The 18,419-nt window shown below is 52.2% G+C and overlaps 1 protein-coding gene and 1 non-coding gene across 2 annotated transcripts in view; both read left to right on the top strand.

Annotated features, from left to right (window-relative positions):
* The window catches only part of LOC127036605 (zinc finger protein 560-like), an 813,726-nt gene that overhangs the window by 668,461 nt on the left and 126,846 nt on the right, over positions 1-18,419 (top strand). The window lies entirely within an intron of this gene.
* Positions 6,942-7,105, top strand: LOC127037204 (U1 spliceosomal RNA). Its single transcript, XR_007770317.1, has one exon. It is a non-coding gene; the product is annotated as a U1 spliceosomal RNA (small nuclear RNA).

Genomic DNA, 18,419 nt, shown 5'->3' with positions numbered 1-18,419 from the left:
TCCCCCAGCTCACACTGGCAGGGATGTTGGAGTTTTTGTCATCCTCTGCGGCATGGGGCACAAGTCACTTGCCCGGATCAGCTGGGTACATCTCACCAAATCGATTCCAGTGCAGGGGCCTCCCGTATTGGTATCCCTCTGCCTCTCCTATGCTCCGCCTGTGGCACACAACGGGATATTCTCCTAAGGGCTGGAATATTTTGGTTTAATCCTGGTTGTTGGGCTCAGTGCACAGGTGACTGTGTGGCCTGTCACATGTATGGGGGTTAGACAGGATTATTTAGTTGTCTTGACTGGCCTTAAAATCTACACAAGGATGTTCTGGCTACAATGTTGCAGTGTCTGACCTGTGGTCTCTCCAGCTCCCAGGGGCCTCGTTCCAATCAAATCCCAGGCCAGGATTCAGAGACTGGCATCTGCAGCGCAAGGCAATGGGGGCTGGTGGGAGTCACTTTGGGGCTATCACTAGTCACAGAAAACAGAACCTCTCCCAACATCCCGACTGCTGCCCATCAGGACATCTGGCCGTAGAGGAGCCGGGCCAGTGACCCCCGTGGAAGGAATCAGGAGGGATGGAAACCCCCAGGATGGGGAGTTGTGTGTTTCAGCCGTGTTAGTATCACTCAAACACATGCACTGTACCCACACACAGAGTCAGTTCATGCTGTAAAATCCCCAGACCCACGAGAGACATGTTAATCTCAGCACAAGTTCTGCTTTAACCCATTAGAAATAACCCTGTAATTATTGTGGCGTCTCAGTGCCAGAGGACGCCAAACCCCTGAGTTGTCAATAGAGGGCCAGGTGTAGCGTCACTGGACATTGTAGGTGCTTCAGCAGTGAGGCCTTGTACATGTTGGCCCTGGTGGCTCACTCAGACACATGGCTAGGGAAAGGGGAAGGTTACACACACCCCCAGCCGGAGCCCTCACCCCTTCCTGCACTCCAACCCCTTGCCCAGTCCGGAGCCCCTTCCCGTACCCTGAACCCCTCATTTCTGCCCTTCACCCCCCTTTAGAGCCCTCACCCCCTCCCACACCCCACCCCCGTCCCAGCCCAGAGCCCCTTCCCATACCCTGAACCCCTCATTCCTGGCCTTCACCCCCCTTTACAGCCCTCACCCCCACCCGCATCCTTACCTCCCTGCCCCAGCCCAGAGCCCCTTCCCATGCCCTGAACCCCTCACTCCTGGCGTTCACCCCCCTTTAGAGCTGCTGTGTCACTCTACTGGCTCTTTACCTCCAGCACCCACACTTGCCTTGCGAGCTCCAGCGCTGCCAGGCAGATGCGCACGCTGCTAGGCAGCAGCCTTGGTAACAGCAGACATGTGTCTCTGTGGCGCAATGGGTCAGTGTGTTTTGCTGTTAATAGAAAGGATGGTGGTTTGAGCCCACCCAGGGATGGCGGTAACCCCTTGCTCCTCAAGACCTGCTGGGCTCCCTCAAAGGCCACCTCAAACCCGTCTCTCTTGGCCTCAGTGGTTTCAGCTCAGGCCCGAAGACTGTGCTGGGTGCGACTCAGAAATCCATCTCCCAGCACCCATGCCGGAGGCTCAGGCTTAATCCCCAAGGCCGAACGCAAAACCTTCAGCCAGGCGTGTTTTGCTCCATTCTCACCTCTATTGGAGGAGGGGCCGTAGCTCGTCATGTCGCCGTGCCCCTCCCTGCTCCCTGATTGGCGGAGAGAGCGCGGGACAGAGACTCGGCTGTGGGGTGATGGCCTGGTTCCCTCTCCCCGAGGCTTCGCTGCCCCCGCCCCCTCCGCCACGGGGAGCCGGGGGGGGGGGGGCACCAGTGGGACCCGTCCCGGCGCTGCTGGGGGGATGTGGGCTCGGGGGCAGCCGGCGAGCGGGGCCGGGCCGAGGAGCGCTGAGGCAGGACGGGGAGTGGCGGCTCCGCACGGGGGGGCTGGGGGTTCAGACACCCAGTTCCAGGCGCCAGGCCCAGCCCGTGCCCCGGGAGCAGCCTCAGGCCCGTGGGAGCCGGGCGGGGGAGGCACAGGGCAGAGTTAGCGCGGAGTGAAAGGGCTTCACCCTCCCCCCCCACTGGACCTGGGCGATAGCAGGGGTGGGGGCTGAGCTGTCTGGAAGCAGCCCCGCAAGCGGCAGCCTGAGGCCGCGGGGCCTTCAACCTCCCCCAACCTGCCCCCCGGTGTCCGCCCCGTTCGCTGTGACTCTCCTGCCAGCACCGCCCCCTCCTCTCCCTCTGTAGGGCCCCAGCAGCCCCTTCAAGCCCCCCCAACCTGCCCCCCAGTGTCCCTTCATCTGTTGTGACCCTCTTGCCAGCCCCACCCCCATCTATGGGGATCCCTCAGCCCCCAGCATCCCCTCCCCCATCGTGTACACTCTACCTGGCCTTTCCCTTCACCCCCGACCTCCTCCTCCCCCCTGTCCTCAGCACCCCGACACCAACCTCCTCTCGCCCAACCCCCCACATCCTCCTTCCTGTCCTCAGCACCCCGCCCCCCCTTGCTCCTCCTCCCCCCCATCCCCGTCCTCAGCATCCCACCCCTAATTGCCTCCAACCCATTTCTCATTGCTGGGCCCCACTTTCCCATCCTCCCACTCCCCCAGTCCATCCCCAGGATGTGAGGTTCCTCATCTTCAATATCTGCCAAACCTGCCAGATTCCCCTTTTCAACCACTGTGGGGTTGTCCAACCCGCCGACACCCATCCACTCTGGGCTCTCTAAATCCCACATTCCCAAAATGCACCTTGGTAACCCCTCCCTCTTCTATCTCTAATCCCCCTATTCCCTTCCCTTGAGTCCTCCTGGACACCCCAACCCACAATCAGGCCCCCACATACATCCCAATCACTCATTCACATGCTGAGCTAGTTCTTCAGGGACCCCCACAGCCCACCAAACTTCTCCATCCATGAGCCCCATGGACCTGTGGCCGGGAAGGTGAGGAAGCTCCCACTTTGGCTGGGCTGGGTGTGGGTGTTAATCTTTTTCTGTCTTGTGTGTGCTGTGCTCACAAACAGGGCCGGCTTTAGGAAGTGTGGGGCCCAATTCGAACATTTTCGGCAGGGCCCTGGCAGGGATGACTTAAAAAAAAAGTGGAAAAAAAAGCCTTTCATTTCTGTCATGTATTATTTACTTTCCATAACTATATGAATAATAAAATTATATATTATATACATTGCATCATATATGCTGTTGATTGGCTGTTAATGACTGCCATTTCACATGTGTGGGTCCCAACTGCTCCCTGCCCCCCTAATTGAAGCAGGTTTGTAGGGTTACTGCCCTGGAAATTGCAGGACAGCAGTAGACATGGGGCTGACTGGAGGTAGGGTCTGGTTGCAGGAAGAGCAAGGGGTGTGGGATGAGCTAGCTTCAGGCAGGGCTACAGGGGGGTGCAGTAGGGGTTTGCAGGGCTGGAGACAGAGAAGTGCAAGACTGGCTGGCTTCAGGCAGTGTACATAGAAGACAGGGCAGAGGCGCTGCCGGGGCAACCGCGTATGCTACCACAAGTCAGGGTGACTACTCTCACAGCCCGCTAAACCGCTAGCTTTTAGAGGAAATGGAATTGAACCGATTGACAGCTCGAGTTGGATCATGGGAACCAGGGACACAGGGAGCAAAACCAGCCCCTTGACCAGGGAGTTGCTTCGCTGTGCGCAATGCACTGTGGGTATGCAAATAAGATGATCCGGCCGTCTCCGGCGCTCAAAGGAGTCTTTTCTCCAGGCTGCCTCAGCTCCTTCCCCAGCTGGGCGGAGATTGGGATGCGGCGCGGGTGGGGAAGCTGCTCTCCTGAGACAGTCCCGCTGATGCCCAGGCGCATGGAGGACGGAGCCCGGATGAGAAGCCAGAGGGCACTTGGCCAACAGCTCAAATCTGGAGCAAGAGCACACACTTTGCAAAGGAACAGGAGCCGGGATCTCGGACATGAGATTCTATCTGCCCGCCGGGGTGCGACCCCGCGTTGTACCTGCTGCTTGGTCTGCCTCTGCTGCAAAGTAGCTGGCCTCAGATCCTTGGGGTTCGCTGAGCTGCAGCTCACCTTGATACACGGGAACAGCTTAAAAATCATGGACTATCAGGGTTGGAAGGGACCTCAGGAGGTCATCTGGTTCAACCCAATCCCCAACTAAATCATCCCAGCCAGGGCTTTGTCAAGCCTGACCTTAAAAACCTCTAAGGAAGGAAATTCCACCACCTCCTTAAGGAACCCATTCCAATGCTTCACTACCCTCCTCGTGAAAAAGGGTTTTCCTAATATCCAACCTAAACCTTCCCCACCGCAACTTGGGACCATTGCTCCTTTTGTTCTATCATCTGGTACCACTGAGAACAGTCTAGATCCATCCTCTTTGGAACCCCCTTTCAGGTAGCTGAAAGCAGTGATCAATCCCCCCTCATTCTTCTCTTCTGCAGACTAAACAATCCCAGTTCCCTCAGCCTCTGCTCATAAGTCATGTCTTCCAGCCCCCTAATCATTTTTGTTGCCCTAAGCTGGACTTTTTTCAGTTTTTCCACATCCTTCTTGGAGTGTGGAGCCCAAAACTCGACACGGTACTCCAGATGAGGCCTCACCAATGTCGTATAGAAGGGAACGATCACGTCCCTCGATCTGCTGGCAATGTTCCTATGTATACAGTCCAAAATGCCGTTAGCCTTCTTGGCAACAAGGGCACACTATCAACTCATATCCCGCTTCTTGTCCACTGTAACACCTAGGTCCTTTTCTGCAGAACTGCTGCCTAGCCATTCGGTCCCTAGTCTGGAGCAGTGCATGGGATTCTTCCATCCTAAGTGCAGGACTGGGCACTTGTCCTTGTTGAACCTCATCAGGTTTCTTTCAACCCAATCCTCTAATTTGTCTAGGTCCCTCTGTATCCTATCCCTACCCTCCAGCGTATCGACTGCTCCTCCCAGTTTAGTGTCATCTGCAAACTTGCTGAGAGTGAAGTCCACACCATCCTCCAGATCATTAATGAAGATATTGAACACAACCAGCCCCAGGACCGACCCTTGGGGCACGCCGCTTGGTATCGGCTGCCAATTAGAAGTGGAGCCATTGATCACTACCCGTTGAACCCGACGACCTAGCCAGCTTTCTATCCACCTTATAGTCCATTCATCCAGCCCATACTTCTTGAACTTGCCGACAAGAATACTGTGGGAGATGATTGTATCAAAAGCTTTGATAAAGTCAAGGAATAACACATCCATTGCTTTCCCCTCATCCCCAAACCCAGTTATGTCCTCACAGAAGGCAATTAGGTTAGTCAGGCGTGACCTGCCCTTGCTGAATCCATGCTGACTGCTCCTGATCACTTGCCTCTCCTCTGTGTGCCTCAGAATTGATTCCTCGAGGACCTGCTCCATGATTTTTCCAGGGATTGAGGTGAGGCTGACTGGCCTGTAGTTCCCCGGATCCTCCTTCTTTCTTCCCTTTTTGAAAGATGGGCACTACATTAGCCTTTTTCCAGTCATCCGGGCCCCCCCCCCCGATCACCATGACTTTTCAAAGATAATAGCCAATGGCCCTGCAATTACACCCGCCAACTCCTTTAGCACCCTCGGATGCAGTGCATGCAGCCCCATGGGTTCGTGCTCGTCCAGCTTTTCTAAATAGTGTCTAACCACTTCTTTCTCCACAGGGGGCTGGTCACCTCCTCTCCATGCTGTACTGCCCAGTGCAGCAGTCTTGGAGCTGATTTTGTTCGTGAAGATGGGGGCGGTGGGGGGAAGCATACAGTACATTAGCTTTTTCCACATCCTATGTCACTAGGTTGCCTCCTTCGTTCAGTAAGGGGCCCACGCTTTCCTTCACTTTCTTCTTGTTGCTAACATACTTGAAGAAACCCTTCTTGTTACTCTTAACATCTCTTGCAAACTGCAACTCCAAGCTTGAGTTGCCCTTCCTGATTTCACTCCTGCCTGCCTGAGCAGTATCTTTATACTTCTCCCTGGGCATTTGTCCAGTCTTCCACTTCTTCAAACGACACTGGCTGCCAACACACTCAGCCTCACTTCACATGTAACAAAAAGGATGAAATAGCCTTTCAGTTTCTGGAGAGTGGCTGACAACACCCAACCTTCTGCACTGAGGAGAAACTGAGGGTATGTCTACACTACAGGATAATTTCAAATTAACTTAAACCGGTTTTATTAAACAGATATTATAAAATTGATTGCGCTCGGCCACACTAGGCACATTAATTCAGCGGTGTGTGTCCATGGTCCGAGGCTAGCATCGATTTCCGGAGCATTGCACTGTGGGTAGCTATCACTATAACTATCCGGCCAATAATTTTGATTTGCGACCGCACTAACCCTAAATCGATATGTTAATATCAATTTTAGCATTACTCCTCTGGTTGGGGAGGAGTACAGAAATCGATTTAAAGAGCCCTTTAAATTGCTATAAAGTGCATTATAGTGTGGACGGGTACAGCATTAAATCAATTTAATGCTGTTAAAATTGGTTTAACTGCTTAGTGTGGACCAGGCCTGAGGACCAGGGGAGGTCGTTCTTGTATTGGACCAACTTCCGGTGGGGAGAGAGAGAGAGAGAAGCAAAATGCAAGCTGCACTCTTTCCCCAGCAGCAGGTGGTCCATGTCGACTCTCTGATAGCTTGGATGCCTGGGACGGGACCCAGCTACAACTATAGGGCACGCAAGAGCCCTGGCCCGGACAGGCAGGGGGAGGGGCCCAAGCGGAGGGGCGGAGCCGTGTGAGCATGTATGCAGATCTGTGTGTGAGCAGAGCGTTGTGGGAGCGGAGGCAGGCTGCACAGCAGGGTCCGACTTTGGCACCAGGAGCTCAGCGTGGAGAAGGGAGGGGCCTCGTTGACGCCACAGGGCAGCTGTCGGCAGTGAGGGCCGGTGTGGGCAACATTGGGAGTCAGGGCACAGCGGTCCGCCCCGTGTCTTATAAGTCTGGGGAGAGTGAGCGTGGGTGGCGGTTGGGCAGTAGGAGTTCCTACTTACCTGGCAGGGGAAATACTATGATCACAAAGGTGGTTTTCTTAGGATGAGGCTCATTCATTGCACTGTGGGTTTGCTGATTCCTGTAATTTCCCCAAATGCGGGAAACTTGACTGCGTAATTTGTGGTAGTGGGTGACTGTGTTTGTGCTTTTCTCTAGCATTTGGTTGAAAAGACAGAAAAACAAAAGTCTTGGGGCTTGCTGGTCAGTGGGCTGGGCATGCTTGGTACAGTGTGCAATTGTGTGGTTGGTTTTGACCAAAGCAGTTTTTCCTCTGTGTCTGTGTGATTGTTCTTTTCTGCAGGCCCTGTAGTTCTTGGCACCTTTGTCATTCCCCCTGATGATGGGGCCAACAGAGAAAAATCAAAGTTCAGCTCTGAATCTTTACCTGTGGCTCACAAGGCTCTGTGCTTTCTTGACCTTCCCTGCTTTTTGCAGCTGATCTGCTCTCTAGTCTGCTTTTGGCGGTGCTTGGACCAATGCCTTCTTTTGCTCTAAGGGGAGCTGCCTGCCTGCCTGCTCTGCTTCTTTGCCTGCTTGTAGCTTCTTGCCCGGCCCTCCTTCTTGGGCTCTTCCTCCTTTGACGGGAGGACGGCTTGTCCAAAATGCCTGTCCCACCCGGTCCCCTCATCCAGCAGGCAGCCTCTCCCGCTGCCCTGGGGCCGCTTTGGCTTTTGCTGTCTGTTCATGTCTCTTGGTGGCCACCCTGTCTGTGCTACAGAGACTAGGCTGTCACAACCCTGTGCTGGAGGAGGTCTTTCCATCGCTTTAGGCCCACCGCCTCCCCAAATGCCCTTAGCTACGCTGGGGGTTAGGGCGGCGTGGCCGCGTCGCCCAGGAGCGGGTTTCCCTTTTGCACACCCCTGACAGACGGAGCTGTTTTGACTTCACTGTTCAGGACGCACCAACCCTCGGGCCTGGTCTGCATGGGGAATGTAAATCTGCGCGGCTACGTCAGTCCACACCTTGGTGGGAAGAATTCTTCCATCGATCTCGCTCACGCCTTTCGGGAAGGTGGATGGCCTGCACCAACGAGGAAACAGGACCCTTCTCCGGGAACAGTGCCCTTCCATTTGGGGAGATTATGCTGCTTAAAAAAAGAGAAATAGTTGAACTGGGTTTCTCTGTGGCAAGGTTCACTTTGTCTTGCTTCCCTTGTGGCTCCTTATAGCAGTTGTGTTCTGAAATCTTTAGGGTTTGATTTCATTTATAATGAAATCTTGCTGTAACTTTATTCTAATTTGGAATGAGTAACTAGGCCTGAGCTTTTTGGTGTGTTATTGGAGCATTGTTTAAAAACCTGGGATTCCACTTTCTGCTGCCTTTCCATTACATTTCTTCTGAAAGCCCACTCAAAGCCTCCACTTCCCACATAACTCTCTCAAACATGCAGTCATCAGGCATACAGAATATTTTGCTCCCTTCCTGCCTCTGCCCAAGTGGCAAGGGAGAAGCGGACGAGACACGCCGGCTCCAAGAAGCCTCCCTCCCACTTCCCTGTAGGCTGTGCAAAGCTCTTGGCCTGCCTCATGCCTTGTCAGGAAAAAGCGGTCATGCTGCCCAAGCCTGAGTCAAGTGTGCAGCCTGGCCCGCCCCGATTGACAGCACGCAGAGCCACGCGAGTCAATGGCAGGTCGAGTCAGGAGCCTCCACTCTTTCCCCTGACAGCCACACAGTGCTGCCTAGTGCCCCGAGAGCCTCCCTCGTGTTCTCCCGCAGCAGCTCCCGCCTGCCGGGGTAGGTGAGAAAAGGGGACCAGAAAGCACTGCAGCCTCATTTTCAGACAGGAGGCCCTCGCCACACCCAGACCTCCCTCTTGCCTTCAGTCCAGGCAGCCAGAAGTGCCAGGGAGCTCCCTGGCAGGCCGCCACCTCAGCCACCTCTTGCCGCTCTGCTGGTCATTGCCTTGCTGGAAGGCCCAGAGAGGAAAGAAACAAACGCACATGTAGCATAGGGTGGTTTTGATCCCTCAATCTCTGGGTTATGGGCCCAGCATGCTTCCACTGTGCCACTCTGCTGGCTCTTCACAGCCCTGCCACCCAGTCGCCACTATCCAGATTAGTGCCTTATGAGCTCTCGCACTGGCAGGCAGATGCACAGGCTGCTAGGCAGCTGCCCTGGTCACAGGATTTTACGGTGTCTACAGGGTAAAGGGGATCTATTTGAGGTTTGGACCCCACTGGGAGCTGGGTAGCTGAGTGCCGGAGACGGGAGCACTTCTTAAACTGTTTTCAGTTAAGCCTTCAGCTCGTGGGGGACGAGGTTCAGCCTTGGATCCGTGTCTGCAGCAGGCAAGCGCCTCTGGCTCAATCGGCCCCCCTCGCTGTCTTAGCAGGCTAAACCCCGGAGCAAACGCACATGCCTTGCAAAGGAGCAGGAGGCGGGATCTTGAAGAAATGTCAACATTTTATTAAGATGACGTTCAAAGAAAAAAAAGGGTACGGTACAGCCTTTAGGTGCAGAAGTTTCTGGTGATCAGGAACAATGTACAAATTACCCAGGGAGAGCGAAGTTCGCTTTAAAATCGGGTGGTGTAAGGAATACACAATCTGCAATAGCCCCGAATGGGGGTAAAAGGTTAACGTAGAGACACTGAGTTAGAAGGGTATGTTGTCCATGTGAGGGCTATGCTCAAGTGTGGAGTATAATGAGTGGATACGACGATGAGGATGGATTGACCCACGTTTGGTGCGTTTTAACGTTCAATGTTTTTGAATCTTTGCCACAATCTAGTTTAAGCTGGGTTGCTATGAACTCTACCCTGCCATCTGTTGGTGATCTGTTGTAAAGGCCTTTTGAGGCTGATGTCATTTGCATGGTTCCAACCACCCCGGATTGCATGATGGGAGTGCTTGTCCAAACCGTCATTTCAGCTGCTGTGGGATCCCCAGTCTCTTCGTTATTGGGGCAGGAGTAATGCAGTGTATTTTCCTGTTCGTTCTGAATCAAGGAGAGAGTAGCTGTACCTGGCATTTGAGGCCTGAGAGCTTCACCCTCGCCCGAAAAGTGCTCACCATTAAGGGGTCTGGGTTCCAAATGCCCCAAGTTTGTGGGAATTGGGAATGGATGTTTGTTTGGTTCTTGCTTGTTTGTGCTTGCCTGTTTCTTTTCTGCTGTTCCTGATGTGTAAAGACAGAGACGTTTTTGAATCTCTTTGAGTTGTTAGTGCTGCAGTTGTTTGCCTTAAGCTTATGCTAATTGATCTTTTTCAGGGTATATTTTGGTTCTGAGCTGTAAAAGGCTGCTCTGTGTGTGGTGTTATGAAGTGAGAGGTTGCAAAGTGTTGGTTGCAGAGGTGGTGTATGTGCCACAAAAGTTGTGCCCACCCCCACCCTGCTCCCAGAGTCCAGTATTTGCATAAACCCACCCTCTGACCTGTGACTAAAAATCTGGTTGCAGAGGTAGCAGTTCATGTGTCACAAAAGCTGTGTCCCACAGCTGATCTCCCAGTATCTAATATGCAAAATTTCTTTCCTGTCTGAGTGGTAAGGAGCATTTTCCTCATGTAGGGAGCTATTTACAAGTTTCAATGTGGAAATGAGATTAAAGCCTAGCAGCTTATGCATGTCCAAAAATTGCCTTTAGGTATTAGTTATTTTACATTTGTAGCATAGAACCAAATATGTGTTAGAAATATAAAAAGCTCTATTTTTAAAATAGAGAGATACAAAAAACATAAAATGCACATATACAGATTTCAAAAGAAATCCCTAGTACTAAAGGCAAATACTCCTTTACAATCTTTTTTATTTCACTATGCTTTGGAACCCATGTCCCTTGCCTAACGAGATTTATGTAGGTTCGGGTGAGTTCTGAAATCATGAACTGCTGAGTTCCGTTCTACTGTCCTTGATTCATATCACCGAAATAACTACACTTTATTACCTCTGCCCTAATAACAAAGAGACTGGGGATCCCCCAGCAGCCGAAATGGCCATTTGGACAAGCACCCCCATCATGCAATGCGGGGTGGGTGTGACCATGCACATCAGCAACAAAAGGCCTTTACAAAATATCACCAACAGATGTCAGGGTAGAGTTCATTCTGACCCTGCTTACATCCTCCCCGCAGGCAAGAATTGGTCGTCCTGATAAATGACACTCCCTATTATATCAGCTCATTGGTATTGAATGCGGAAGTTATAGCTAGCAAAAGTCGACACCCATCTGTGCCCTGTAGCATCCAGCTTAGCCCTTCTCAACATGTAAGTCAGTGGATTGTTGTCTGTCCATACTTGAAACTGAGCTCCCAGACCCTTGAAACTGGCATCAGCATGCAGGATAAATGGTTTGTTTGGGTCAGCACGGACTAGGACTGGCACATGAATCAGGCAAATAATGATTTCCCGTAAAGCTCTGTCACATCTCTCATCCTGCCATGTCCCAAATGGAGAAGAGAGGAGCCCCTCCCCTGTCCCAGGCTAGGAACACCAGGCCTGTGAGGGGTAAGATGGTTATGATTCAGCCCGGGCCCACCAGAGTTGCTGTTGTAGTGGAGGAAGAGCTGTCTCTCACTTGGTTCTTAGATGTTCTGGTGAGAGGAGGTAGAGAAAAGTTTTTTCTTCCCCCCTGAAGTTCAAACTTCTCACTCCCCCACTACTTTCTGCTCTAGCCTGACCCCTCACTCACATCTCAATTCTCTTTTTCCTAGTTGCGTTCCAGAGCCCTCATAGCCCAATTCTCTGCACTAACCCTGAGTCCTCTACTGCACCCTGAACCTCTCCTTCCAACCCCACCCCAGAGCCTGCACCCCCAGAGCCAGTGCCCTCATCCCCCTGCACTCCAACTCTCTGTCCCATGTACCCTGATTTAGGGTGTACTAATAATATTAATTTGGTTAATATGATGAAAATTTAAATTATGAGTTTACATTTTATTTAATTTAATTGAGTTACAAAGTTACAGTTGCATTACTGCTATTCAAAAGATACATATGGCATTATATGCAACAAAGTTTTGGTTAATATACTCACAGCCTTCCTTGATAACCTGGTGGTAAGAGACACAGGACCAGCCTTGCAGTTCAGGTTTCTCAATTCTTGAGTGAAAGATGCAGTGCTCAGAAAAAGCTAATGGTACTTAGGCTTCACTTGACTATGTTAAACTTAAAATCAAAACCTAATAAACAAAGAATAAAAACTTAGGGAAACCAAACTTAGCCTAGTTCCCTTGAAACTTAAAGTTTAAGGACAAGTACAGCGTGCTGATAGTACATAGAGAGAGAGTGGAGGAAGTAAGTCAGAATGATAGAGCGAAGGGTACAAGCGCCAGAAATCCTTCCTCCTATGCCCAAATTTCATTCCTCACCCACAAAACATTAGGGTACGTTTACTTCATAGGCTAGTATGTTTGTGCATGTTGATGACATGTACATATGCACATAAGTTCCCTTGTGGTGTACCTGTTAAGTCTGTGGGTACAACACTGAAAAAACCCCTATGCCATTCTGCATTGTTGATAGGTCTAGGTAAAGGTCTTAGACAGGCGTGGCTATTTATCTATTTAAGTAACAAGATAAAGGTTAATTTTCCTTTCTTAGTAAAAGGTCACAACATAGATATGCTAACTTTGCCTTAGTTTAACATAGAGGATATGGCCTGTAGGTCCTTGTAAGTCATATGCCCCAGTCCCCTAATCATTTTTATTGCCCTCTGCTGGACTCTTTCCAGTTTGTCCACATCCCTTCTCATGTGGGTCTCAACCCCAAAAGTACTCACATTTCACCCCAATGGCCCCAAAATGCCAGCGTTTAGTATGTAAATAGGGTGCTTCCATGGTCAAGTCACTCCCGAGCTCTCCAGTGGAGCCTGCTGGGAGAGAACAAGGTGAAAATTAGCCAGGATGTCACTCAGTCAAATCCCTGTGCTCCCCGCAGGTGGTACTGGAAAGCTCCAAGATGGCTCACTTCCCTTTATCTCATCAGCTTCAGGCCCCAGGGTTACAAACGCACAAAAACCAGTTGGGATTCTCCCCTGGCCTCAGGGTGTGGGGCTGCTCTGAGGGGATGGATTTGCACACTTAGGATATTAGTGCAAAGATACAATTTCAATTTCTCTTAGAGAAATTTGAGGGCAATTTATATTTGGTAAAAATCTTATTTAATGAAAGGAAAGCTGCAGTGACAGCCTGGTTACTAGGGTGCAAGACACTTTCCTCCTGGGAGAAACAAGAAGTTAGAATTATAAATTTACATCATTTGTTCCAATGTTGGCACAGATTTAATTTTGCTTCTGTGTAGGTTTGTTTCAAGCTGTGACCATTTTGGTTTATTGGGTTGTTTTGGTTTTTTATTTGAAATGGAGCTTTTAATTGACATTTGCTGGATGGAATGGCAAACCTGCAACACCAGTTTTGATGTAGTTCTGCGTATTTTATACAGATTTGGCTAGTATTCAAGGATTCAATTTCTTTATAGGAGGTTTTAGTGGTCAGGCTTATTTATTTTGTTATTTTATCATCCTGCTGTAGCACACCTTTTTGATAAAATGTTGAAATTATAAATTTATGGCATTTGTTAGTTTTTATTTTTAAAAACAAAGTTTCTCTTAACGTTTGGGTTTTAAATTAAGCATTGTTTTTGGTTTCAATTTTTCATTTAGGTTTTGGTTATTGATGGGATCTTTAAGAAACCTTTAGATTTAATACTAAAATTTGAACAGATTTAGATTATTTAAAACCCTATTTACTATTTTAATAAAGCTAGTGTTGCTCTAAACCCTAGCCAGGGGTAGAGGAGCTGAGCCTGGCCTTTAACTGAGAAGAGGCAGAGGCATGGCCCCCGTGAAGGGTGGGGCCAGGTGATGGGGGGCACAGCCTCCCAATTTTTTTTGTCTAGCCCACCTCAGTCCCCCACCAAACGAGAAGAATCTGATACCGCCCCTGCTGGTCACTGGGTGTCACTGCTGCTCCATCGGAAACATGCTCTGTGCCTTACCAAGGTTGGTGGGAAACACACTCTGTGTATTACCGTGACTGGTCCATGGGTGTCACTGCTTGTAGAGGGCAGACACATGCTGTGCATTACGCCACCTGACCAGTGGGTGTCACTGCTGTATCAAGGGAAACACCTTCTGTGCATTACCCTGAATCACCATGAGGTGTCACTGCTGCTCCAAGGGAGACATACTCTGTGTGTTACCCTGATTGGCCACTTGGTGTCACTGCTGCGCCAAGGAAAACACCTTCTGCGCATTACTCTGACTGCCCACTGGGTGTCACTGCTGCGCCAAGGGAGACATAAGAACGGCCAGACTGGTTCAGACGCAAAGTCCATCTAGCCCAGTATCCTCCTGTCTTCTGACAGTGGCCAGTACCAGGTGCCCCAGAGGGAGTGAACAGAGCAGGGAATCATCAAGTGATCCATCCCCTGTTGCCTATTCCCAGCTTCTGGCAAACAGAGGCTACAGGCACCATCCCTGCCCACCCTGGCTAAGAGCCCTTGATGGATCTATCCACCATAAAGTTTTCTAGTTCTTTTTTGAACCCTGTTATAGTCTTGGCCTTCACAACATCCTCTTGCAAGGAGTTCCACAGGTTAACCACGCAACTGCCCTGAGTTTACCCCCTTCCCTTCCCCAGGTTGTATATGGAAAAGAGGATGAGGATGAGGAGAGCCATGATGTGTCTGTCACTGGCTGGTGACTCGGTTTCCTCTAGGCAGCAGTGCTGCAGGCTCCTTTGGTCAGTGCCCATGCAACTGTGTCTGGGGAAGGGGGAGTAGAGGCTTATGCTTCCCAGCCCCAGGCCCCATCCCCAGGAGCTGGGGAATCCAGGCCAAATTTAATCCTGGCAGCTGGGCCAGGATTAGCCTGGGCTGGGGTAGGGCTGGAGAGGAATTGGGAGGGAGACAGACACACCTGGTGTGAGGGAAGATCCTCCCATTCCCTGCCAACCCCCTTCACTCCTTGCAGCACAGCACCTCCTAGCATTTCTTTCTCTGTCATAGGAGCTGGCTGCTGCCTGCTTCTCCCTTAGTATCCTGTCTCCCCATCCTGGAGCACTGGCATTGCCCATCCTGTGCAAACAGGCAGGCCCCGGTGTGCCCCATGGCACTGCCCTGCAATTGTGGGGGCAGCTGTTGGATGGAGCCATATCGAAATATGGGGGTGGGAAAGGCTGGGGACTATGAATCCTGGGTTCTCCCCTCACATGTGGGAGGGGAGTGGAGGTTAGGGGGTAGAGTGGGGGAGGGGCAGGGCTGGGATCCAGGGCTACTGCTTTTTCTGGTTTTCTCCACCTCCTGCAGCAGCCTCTGTCCTTTCAGTGCGTTTCTTGTTCCAAATTCATTTGCTGACTTGTGTAACTCTCCCCAGAGGTGGCTGCATCTCAGTGTTGGGTGAGGCACCCTTGGCTGCATCACCTCCTAACCGCGTCTCTCTCCCACTTCAGGTGACCCTGCAGCACTCAGCAAACTTTCACAAGATCATGGGGCACTTTGAGCACTGGGCAGGCAGGGGCCAGGCGCCCAGCCCTCCCTTCAGAGAATGGGACCCAGCACCCCCTAATTTTTACAGGGATTAAAAAGGGGCAAAGGAGGGCAAATCAGAGGAGGGGGTGGCCAGGGTCTGAGCAGGGGGTGGAAATTGACTGGTCAGGGGTCAAGCAGCTGGAGGCAGAGTTAGGAGAGGGACTGAAGGGCAAAGTCAGGGAGGGGGGAAGGAGCTGGAGTTAAGCCCAGAGGGAGGCGCTGCCAGAGGGTTAAATTCCGGCACAGGCAGGGGCAGAGGGGTAACAGTTATCCCGGGGGGCTGAGACTCCAGTGTTTGCAAACATGGGTGGGGGGAGCAGAGGGCTTTTTTATTTCCCCCCTCACAGGCAGCACCTCTCAGCATGGGCTTCCCAGGGCTGGGCTCTTAAAGGCACAGGCATCCCACTGCCTAGACACTGCAGCTCCTCTCTGAATAACCTACTGAGGTGCTGCAGTAGGAGACTCAATTCAGTGAAACTGGGCATTCCCTATACACCCCCCAGCCAGGGGGCTGTGCACCCCCTTCCCTGAATTTCCCCAACACCCCCTCCCTCAGTGGTCAGGTAGTTACATGCAGCGCTGCCAATGTTGTCATTGGTTGCAAATTTGAATGGAAATTGAAATGTTAACACACTTTAAAAGCAGATACAACATATGAAAACTGCTTGTACCTGGGAAAGTAAAATAGGTTTGGAAAGTCTGGACAAAGCCTGGTTTCCTCACCCAGCTGTTGTGTTTGCTGGCAATGTCGGTGCATTGACTTCGGCAATGTTGGCCAACCTTAGAATTTCAAATGATGATTTGTAAGCGAGGTGTGAATGAGCTCTCCCCTGACAGCTACTGATGACCAGGGTTGGGAGGAGGCTTTGGGACCAGACTGGATTTACATGAACTCACCTACTCTGCTGAGGTATCCAGTGGACAGAGCTGGGCTGCCTCTGCTCTAGGTGTCCGGAGGAGGGAAGGTGTGTGGGGCTCCAGCCTGGGATTATTCCTCCCTCCTGCCAAGGCCTGACTATTAATCCCAGCCCTGGCACTCCTTTCTTCAAGCGCCATGTGGGCCAGAGGAAACGTGGTAGGAAGCAAAAGGGCCAAGCTTGTGAATATCAGGTGCAGCAGCAAGAAACCCAACTATCAGGGTAGCAAGTTCTAGAGCCCTAACCCATTGTGGCCATCCCCGCCAAAGACCTGGCTCTAGGAGGTGTGAGTCACCCAGCAGGAGGGGAAAGATTCACTCTTACACAGCTGGAGACAGGGAAGTTGAGCTCTGGGGCTTTAACACAAGCATGGGTGGCAAGTTTGTAGAAATTTTGGTGGTGTCCAGAACCTGCCCCCAACTCTGCCCCCCAAACTCCACCCCCACCTGCCTAAGGCTCTGGGAGGGGATTTAGGGGGGAGGTCTGGAGTGCAGATCCTGGGCTGGGGATTAGGGTGCAGGGGGGGTGCAGGCTTTAGGATGGAGTTTGAGTGCTGGGTGCAGGCTCCGGCAGGGTTGTAGGAAGGGGTGAGAGGTGCAGGCTCTGGGGGTGGGAAGGAATGTACCCTCTGGGAGGGAGGGTAGGGCTGAGGATGAGGGATTCATGATGCAGGAGGACTGGGGCAGAGTATCAATCAGGGTTCAGAGGGAGCTCAGGGTTGGGGGTGTTGGAGAGGCTCTGGGCAGCCTGCACTAGGACTCTGGGGCAGCAGTTCTGCCCAGAATCCCTCTACTCCAGCAGCAGGAGCATGCAGGGGACAGGGCCAGAGACCCAACTCCAAATACTGCTGGAGCAGGGCCCCCAGCCCTGAATATTCCTGGAGCCCGAGCACCGCAAATGTATATAACCTGCTGCCTATGACCACAAGCCAACACAAGGTCCCACTGAGATTTGAACTCAGATTACAGGATTCAGAGTCCTGAGTGCTGCCCATTAGACCATGGGGCCAGCTTGTGCTGCCTTCTCTGCACATCGGTGACCCTCATGGGGCTGGCTTGTGTAAAGGGGCCCTTGGCCCTTTACTAAAACTTAGTGTGTGTGGGGGGGGGTTGGTTAGCTAGTTCCCAGCACCAATAGAAGGGGGAAGGATCAATGGGAAATCAGGACCCTGAGACTGACAGTCCCCAGGGATAATCGGGAGAGGCCAAAGCTCCAAGTTAGCCGCACTGACAGGCCAGGCAGTGTAATGAGGGAGTCACCAGGCCAGGGGGTCCCATCCTCCATGTGAGCTGGAACTGCCTGGGCGAGAGTGGGGCAGAGCTAAGGAGAGAGCAGGAGCCCGAGAAGAGCCGGGGAGCAGAGCTGTGCAGGTGTAGTGCCAGAAACTGCTGCATGTAGGAATTTGCAACCTGTAGCAGTTACTGATACCTGAGGTTGTTCTTATTTGCTGACTTGTCCTAATTGACTAAAACTTGACAGTGGTTTCTCTAGCAAAGGCCAGTCCCTGGCCCTTTGGTCCAGACATCCTCCTTCATATCAGGCTAGGGTGACCAGATGTCAAAGATGAAATATTGGGATGCAGAGAACGGAGCAAAAAAATAAGCCAGAGGACCCCCCCCCCCGCCGCCAAACGGCAGTGGCACAGCCCCATCACCAACCAACTACCAGCTTCAACCCCCGCTACATCCCCAGATCCCCCATCCCCTCACTCCTGGGCCCAGCCTGGGCTCCGAGCTCTGCAGCAGAGCCATGATCTGGGCCCCTCCTGCAGCTCCCAGGCAGGGGATGAACCAGGCAGCTCCCGACAGGAGTGTGTCCGCCCCACTTGTGTCTCCACCCCCCGTCCACCTGGGCCCTGCCTGCTCCTCGCTGCCCCCAGCCCCACTGCGCTGCCCCGCAGGCTGCAGGGCTGCAGCAGCTTCCGCAGTGCGCTCCCGGCCATGGCCATGGCCCGTGTGCAAACCTGGGAGGGAGGAAGAATGCTGTGTGCTTGGGGAAGAGGCAGGGCAAGGGCGAGGATTTGGGGAGGGATCCAATGGGGCAGTGAGGGGGTGGGGCTGGGGGCAGGGCCAGGGCCGGGATTTGGGG

The sequence above is a fragment of the Gopherus flavomarginatus genome, chromosome 18, assembly GCF_025201925.1.
Source record: "Gopherus flavomarginatus isolate rGopFla2 chromosome 18, rGopFla2.mat.asm, whole genome shotgun sequence".
Classification (NCBI taxonomy): domain Eukaryota; kingdom Metazoa; phylum Chordata; order Testudines; family Testudinidae; genus Gopherus; species Gopherus flavomarginatus.
The sequence above is the reverse complement of the archived record's forward strand: the minus strand, read 5'-3'. Positions and strand labels throughout refer to the sequence as shown.